At 48.8% G+C, this 8186-nt stretch overlaps 1 protein-coding gene across 3 annotated transcripts in view; it reads left to right on the plus strand.

Moving 5' to 3' along the window:
* Positions 1-8186, plus strand: part of LOC111185582 (uncharacterized) — a 180450-nt gene that overhangs the window by 742 nt on the left and 171522 nt on the right. The gene's annotated exons all lie outside the window — the stretch shown is intronic.

Raw genomic sequence — 8186 nt, forward strand, 5'->3', positions numbered from 1 at the left:
GGGGTATTTTTTTGGTGAGTTTCAGTGTTTTTCTGTCGATGATTGTTCAGTGGTTAATTGTGATTCCGGTGCTCTTGCAAGAGTGAGTGAGCGCACCTCCTTCTATTCTGCCAGCTTGAACCAATCTCTCTATTTTTCCTCAGTTTTATTGAGATATAATTGACATAGAACATTGTATTAGTTTAATTTGTACAACACAATGATTTGATGTATGTATATATTGTGAAATGATCATCACAAATTTAGTTATCATCCATCATCTCACATAGAGTTTTTTTCCTTGTGATGAGAACTTTGAAGATCTATTCACTTACCTATATACTTGTATTCTATGAAAATACCACCTCAATAATAGTGTTGACTTCTTAAAAATGTACTGAGGTTGAAGGGGTGGGGTGGAGAATTACATTTTTAAAGGAATAAATTTGTTACTGAGTCTAAGCTCGTACTGTTTGCCATGCGAGAAGCCAGTAAATTGAGAAACGAGTTGTTGGGGCAAGGAATAGCTAGAAACTTTATTCAGAAAGCCAGCAGACCGAGAAAATGGTGGACTCGTGTCCCAAAGAACCATCTTGCCTAAGTTGGAATTTAGACTTCTTGTATACTAAAAAGAGAGGGAGTAAAGTCAGACATTTCCTGGTTCTGCTCAGCCTCCAGAGGGGGTGTGTTAATTTCTTCCTTCCTGCAGTCCTTCACAGGTGGGCCTGGTCAGGATATTTCCTGTGAGCTAAACAAAGGTATTTTATCTTAATGTTTATTAGCTGGGGGGTTTAGGCAGGGTTCCCAGAGATGGGCCATTATGTATAATTTAAGAGTATAGGCAACATCCCTTTAGTGATTAACTTGTAATAGAATACAAAGGTTCTTCCTTATTGCAGTTTCTGTATTGCTTGATGTTTTTCTTAGCATGAGACTATATGCATGCATTGCTGGTTTGTTTTAAAAGTAAATGAAAAGGTAAAAGTAATAAAATGTTAAGAGTGAGTTGCTGGCATGATAGCCTCCATATAAAGACCTTCCCCTATATAACCCCAACAGAACCAGCCAATCAGGAAACTAACATGGACACATGACTGCCATCTATCGGCACACTCCACTCCAGTCTCTCCAATTGTTCCAGTAGCGTCCTTTATCTCAAAAGGATCCAGCCCTCCTCCCTCCTGGGTCACTATGGCTCTGCCCTCTTACACTGCATGGATGCCTGTCTTGCTTTGTCAGGCCAGACAACTTTAGGACTAAGTTGGTTAAGAAAGAAAAGGAAGGGAAGGAAAGAGGAAGATGTCTCTCTCTCCATCTATTTATCCATCTGTCTATCTATATGTAAAATTTGTTGCTGTTTTGGTACAACACCTCCAAAGAGAGCCTCAAACCGTAACTGAAATATTTGAGTCAAGTTTGCCTCCTCCGGGTAGGTGCCCCGTCAGGGCCGGCCGGCAGTGTCTCTGTGTGGAGAAAGCAATGGTAATTGCCTCTAGTAGGGCTCCTGAGGGCAGTGCACAAATCGGACATCTACATTCAGTGGTCTCCAGAGTCAGATCTCCAGGCCTGTCACCAATGGCTTTGTGACTTCAGACAAGCCTCTCTCTCTATGTAGGGGTGAATGGAGTGGGTAAAAGAAAGAGCTACCTCACAGCGTTGTTTGGAGGGCTACGTGAGCCAAGGCACTTCAAGCACTTAGCACAGTGTCTGGAGCATGGTAAACACCCCGTAATGTTCGCTCTTGTTGATATAGCTGCATTTATCTTAATGTAAAGAAGTTCACTGCACCCCAGCTGGAGGGCCCAGGAAGATGTGTGGGTTTAGCCTGTGGCTTTGCGTAGCCCCTGGCACACAACTCTAGGCACCTAGCAGTGTGTTTATCCAGTTTCAAAGGCCAGGCTTGGCTTTCCGTCCTTGCTCTCCCCTGGCTGAAGGAGCAGGGGGTAAACAGCAAGAACAGCCAGGCATCCCTTCTCCTACTTCCTGCTTCCTTCCCCGATCTCCGCCTCTCACCACATCCTGAGGAAGAACAAAGCAGAAGATGGGGAAGTGAAACAGGACCAGGCTGAGCGGCTTCACGGGAGCGCCAGCTCGCAGGGGCTGCCAAGGCAGCATGCTGACACCCAGAGCCCCGCCAGGGTCCTAGGGAGCCCAGATGACAAAGAGCCTCGGCTTTGTTCTGGTTTCTTTATGTGTGGCAAGAGGGCAGGACCCTGAGGCTGGAACCCCTTCCCCTGGGAGGATGGTTTCTCCAGACAGCAGGGAAAAGTCTCCATCCCGCTTTCTAGCCGGCTTCTAAAGTGGCCACCTGCTTGGTCTACACGGCAGTGCCTCTCTGGGGTTTTTCATGACAAACTGAGTCCCCTGGGTTATTTGGGGATACGGGGTTTGTGTGAGAGACTGGGGGGGCGTACTTTCCTGATGAGGTCACTGTTCCTTGAGTAACTATCTTGCTTTCCTTGGCCTGAGCAAGCGGCAGGAGTGCCTTGGAGCCGTGTTTGTTTGTGAAACATCAAATCCCTGCCTAGTTACGCCCAAGCGGGCCAGCTTGCTTCCAGACCCCGAGCCCTTGTACTTCTTCGGTCTTGAGTCCTGCGGGTACCGGTGTCTGTTCCCTGCCTTGGAACAGAAGGGCTGGGGCAGGTGGGACGGGGGCCAGCGTGCCTCATCGGGGCCTGTGAGCTCCTGAGCCAATGTGCGCTGTAGGTCTCATCTGAGGGGGAGTTTTGCTGGTGGGGATCGTTGGCAAGGGGCCAGGGCGGCATCTGGCAGTGAGCGCTCAGCTCCTGGAGCCAGAGGGCCGCTTGAATGTCGGCGAAGCCGAAGGAGCGGTCGCTGCTTCCACTTCCTGCCTGGGAGCCGAGGGCCGCTGGCTTGTCCTGGCCTGGCCGGGTGGGCGGCCGCCTGGGGAGGGGGTGAGGGTGGGTTGGTGGGCGCAGCAGGTAGCCTGGGCCCCCGCCGGCCTGGAGTCCACCAGCTGCCGACGGGCCCAGCCCGGGAGTCAGGCTCCAGGCTCTGAGAACGGTTCTGTTCCGGGCCGCTGACTGGCTCCTGAGCCCTCACTCCTGTCCCGAGCTTCCTGAGTCACTTCTCCCCGCCCCCAGCTCTGCTTCTTTCTGAATGGAGCGGATTGTCACAACACCATATGCTGGGAAAGCAATTCATAACTCATAATACCCTTCTATGCACTGGCTCTCTTCGAGCTTTCATCAGTCTGTGAGGGCCACTGGGCAGGTAACTGAATCCATGCGTCACAGAGGAGGGGCAGTGGAGGCTCAGAGAAATGTAAGCAGCTTGACCAACAGGACGCACACAACACACACACACACACACACACACACACTGCAAGTCAGTGTGTCGCTGGGTCTAGAATCAGGCTTCCTGCCATGAGCCTGGTGCACATCCCCAGCCCCTAGGTGATCATGGTGCACAGGCTGGCAAGTGGGCCCCTGCAGTACCACCTGTGCTGGCCACTTCCTTTCTTCTTCCTGGAGGACGTGTGTTTTCCGGGCATATCGTACTTCGACTCCAAAGAATTTAAAACACTGGTGGTGAGAAACAGGTCTCTAGACAAAGTGGAGAAAGTTGCCTGAATTTGCTTCTCCTTTCCAGGCCCTTTCTTCCCTCCCTGCCTCAGCATTTCACCTCCTCCTTTCACCTTACCTCCTGGTCCCTAAGAAACCCTCTTCTCCTTTCCTTCGTTCACCTACTCTAAGGCACAAATGACTGATAGGGTTCAAAGGGTTCCCCCTCCATACCTTAGCCCCCCTTACGATCATGCGGTCTATGCCTCAACTTACAAGACAGGCACATTCAAACACATTGTCTCCAGGAGGCAAGCACAGACTTTTAACAACTGGTGTTGCCTGGGCAAACGCCCCATGAGAACCAACGCTGGCCCTGGCGCTGAGTGGGCCCTGGAGCCCCTGCACCCTAGAGCTGGGCGTTACCCCCAGCAGCTGGTCCAGGGGGCGGCGGTCTGCAAGGGTCCCGGGGAGGGCCTGGGTAACCGGGACTGGGTGGGTGATGCTTCAGGGAGCTCTGGGCGTTGACCTTTACCAGCTAGCGTGGGAGCACGGCCACACTTTCCCACGCGCACTGCCGTACTGCTGCGTACTGGCTGCATGTTCGCGCCCACATTTCGTTGCATTTTTTCCAGGACATTCGGAGGAAGATACCACATTTTCTTTTTAACTACTGTGGAAACTGAGTCTCCATGAGGTTCAACAGCTTCTCAAGCTTTCATAGCCAGTGAGTGTTTCTGGCAGTTGGAGAAGTTCAGAGCATGGGGTACCCAAGATGGGAGGCCCTTCATGGGATAAAGGAGGTCGGAGCCCTGGGTGGACAGAGGACACCGGGAGGGCTCAGGCCCCACCAGAGGGCAAGGAGCAGGGGGAGGGAAAGGGGGGACAGGGACAGAAAGATGATGTGTATGCTTATGCAGACTGGGAAGATGGTAGGGGTGGGGTGGGCAGACACTGAGAAACAGAACACGCTGCAGTTTTAGTGCGGCCAGAGCCAGTCCTGAGTGAAACAAAGAAACCATTTCCATTGTTTGCTTTGCTTCTTGCCCTGTATCTGAACGTGGTTGCCCAGAGAATGTGACCCCTTGGAGGACTGGCTATGGCGTTTGATTTTAGAAGTAGCTGTGTCTTGTTCATCGGGGGCTGCTGCTGCACTCCTGATGTCCTCGCCACCTCCTCTTCCCCCCAGAACCCTGAGCTCCATGGAGTCTGTGAGCAAAAGCTGGCTGGTGTTAAGTGGGGCTTCTCCCTGAAGAATTCTGGGACCCAGGTGGTCAAAGAGTAGGAAATTCAACTTGTTCTTCTGCGGATCGAGTCCAAAACGTGGGTCAGCACTTGCCCAGAATTCCAGGTAGCCCTCCCTACTGGGGGCTGGGTCCAGATCCCCCTGTCCTTCCTGGAAAAGCACAGGCACCTCTTAGGCCAACAGGCAAAGCCCTGGCTGTTTGGCTCCAGGGGAAGGGAGTTTATCCTCATGGTGACCTGTGTTCCTAGGGGCCAGCCCAGGGCTTGGGACTTACGAGGTTTCCAGGAACACAAGGGGTGGAAGGAGGGCCTATGGGTTAGGCGGTATGAGCCTCCGTACTTGTCTCTCCACAGACCCAACAAGGGGCACAGACCCAGCTGCCCTGTCAATGATGGAGTCACACATCAGGTCTTTCTGTAGGTCAGTTCCACTCCCTGGGCAGCACATGCCTCTCCCAACAAAGGACATTCATAGGTATGAGTCTTGTCCCACATCCAAAGTGACAGCCCCCTGAGATCTCTGTCCCTCTGCACCGTGGCAACGCCTTCACCACAAACCTCTCAACAGAGGCTGACATTCTTATAAGAGATTGAAAACTAAATGGAACTGTAATCCTTAGGAGAGTTGTCTTTTCGTCTGTGCTTTTCCTTGCATGTCCCTAGGTCTCTGCCAACTTAGAGACAACGTGTCACGTGATACCTTTTCAAATCGGGCTCTGGCTGTTGCTGCTCTCCCTACCCACTGCCCATCTGCCTGATCTAGGGGCAGGGTGGAGGCCTGCCACAGAGAGCATCCAGTAAGAACTGAAATATGTGACTGGACTTGGTCCTAACAGAGGTGACTTTATTACCCTAAATTTCTTGGAATTCCTGTTGCCTCTGACTCAAGAGGACTCCAGGCTCCTTCATTCCCGGACAGCCATCTGCAGCCAGCCTTGGCGTCCTTTGGCAAGTGGCTGTGATGTGAGTCACGGGGGCAGTCTCCAGATAGGCTGACCGTGAGGTGGGCACAGAGGGATGGTCACTGAGCCCCCTGGGGTTTGTGGTGGGGACTGAGGGCAGCATCCCAGGGAGGAGGGTGAACCCTGAGAGCACAGGTCAGGCCAGGCCAGACCTCAACAGAAGTGGCTCCGGTGCTGACTGCTGGGCAGGGCCCATAATATCAAAACCAGACATTGCCTTAGGATGGAAAGAACATGCTGGGTTCTTTCTCACAATCCTTTTCATTTAGGTAAAGGAGCAATGAGGTACAGATGCATAATTCTTTCCCTTTGTGAAAGCCTTCTCTCATTCAATGAAGGAGCCCCAGGCATACTCTTGTGCTGATTTATTAATGTCACAAACAAAGCAGACTTTATTTTTATTTGAACTGGCCAATGAAAATGTTCTATACAAGGCAAACACTTCATCATGAAAGTTTTAAATTAAAAATAAATAAGTTCCAGCCTACATAGATCTCCAGCTGCCACATACAAATAGAGGACATCAGTTATAAAGTAAATAAGTTAAAATAAATAGTCATAGGCTACTCCGATAGGTCCAGTGTAAACTACCTGTTTTCTCCCTACCTTTGTTCCGGGCCCCTTCACCCATACACTGTAAGACGATTACACAGTCCATTGGGACCTTCATTGAAAGAGCGCTTGATGCCCAAATCTCCAAGTCATGTTCTGATGGGAGGACTGGGTGTTCGGAGTCTAAAACAATGGTTGAAGAGCAGAGGTCAGCAAGGTGAAAGCCCGGAAGCCCAGGCCCCTTATCCCCCATGCCTTCTTACATTTCACCTGGAGATGTGGAAGCAGGTAATTTAGAGATCAAAAAGCAACATGTGGTCACGGAGCAGCAGCAAGTGAGTAACAGTTGAGTCTGAGACCGGTGATGTGGCCCAGGTCTTCCTTGTAACCAAAAAATGGCAATTTCCAACCTGGTCTTAGACTAAAATTCACCATGGAGTCACTGGTTTTGTTAAGTGGGTTGGATTAATTTAAGCTTCTGAATTAGAAAACAAGCCTTCTGGGGGCAGAGTTGAGGCCACAGATGACAAATATGTGAGGCACATCCCACTAATCTGCTCCACAGGCACGCATTACCAATTGATCGCTGCACTCCTTTATCTCAGATCCTAGCTCCACACAGCACTCTGGGCAGCCTGTGCCAATCAATTATGCTTAGCATTTGATATGAAAATTATTTACTAGCCTTGGTTCTTCTCTATGTTCCGAATATTCTTGTTTGAAGGAGTAGATATAACACAGGCATTGGAGCCTGACACCCATATGGGTCAGGTGCCTTCAGACTAATCATTTAACTACTTTAAAGCCGTGTCTATTAAATGGGGAAGGCCACCTAACTCAGAGTTGACAGAAAGATCGGGATAATGTATGTAAAGTGCTCACTAACCCACCTGGCACATAGTAAGCATTTAAGAAATGGTAACTATCATTATTATGTTATCATTTTAAGGCTACTGATGTTGACATAGAATTGATGGTGACATTTCCATTAAAAGAAGGAAAGCATAATATGATATATTATGAAACCATATGAATGGTTTACATCATTTATATCATGTACTGGTTCTAACTTTGTCAAATGGTTTCCTTAAAATGTTGCCCCCAGAGACATATTCCTACCCCTCAAAACCATCCTCAAATCAGTTACTAGAGTAGGCAAAGCAAGGAGTCTGGTGCAGAAGCTGAGGACCTGGTATCTAGTTCCACTACCTGGTATCTAGTCGCATAACCTCTTAAGGCCCTTAGCTTCCCCATCTGTAGATTGGGAATAATTGTGCTTTCTTTAACAGGAATTTTGTGAATGTAAGAGGTAATGGATGGGAGAGCATTTTCAAAAGTTAAAATAATTATACCCAAGCAAGGTATTATTAATTCCACTAGACTGTGTCACTTCAGAAAATGTTAGCATTCAAAAATTTAAATCATGTTTTCCTATAGAAAAATCACATGTAAAAGAATACAGAGTTCATGCAATCATGCCAAATGTCATCAGAACTGATCTTGACGATACACTCAAATGAATATTAGAACTACTAAGTAAATATATATAGTGCTTTGTCACTAAAAATCGTACCTCATCAAGATGAAATAAATATGGTGGCAGGAACAGTGAGAACCATTGTGCTTACAAGTGCCTGAAACATCAAATTCTTACATTTATACTGGAAATTAGAACGACTCACAAGGAAGACTGAGGAATTGCCTGCTTGCTTCCTTGGAGGTCTTTAAAATGGGTTGGGAAAGTTTGATTTTGGTGCCATTTTGCTTAAACATAGGGATATAAACTTGATGACCTCCCGAAGTCACTTTCAGACCAATGGCTTTATCGATTCTAAGAAGGAACAGTTTTCTTTTGCCTTCGAGGGAGGTTCCTTTCCCGTTTCCTGAGCCGGGGCGATTAGTTAGTACTGGAGGGTGATGTGCG

The sequence above is a fragment of the Delphinapterus leucas genome, chromosome 17 (genome assembly GCF_059928025.1).
Source record: "Delphinapterus leucas isolate spDelLeu-1000000601 "Yukka" chromosome 17, BTC_Dleu_Yukka2, whole genome shotgun sequence".
Lineage (NCBI taxonomy): Eukaryota > Metazoa > Chordata > Mammalia > Artiodactyla > Monodontidae > Delphinapterus > Delphinapterus leucas.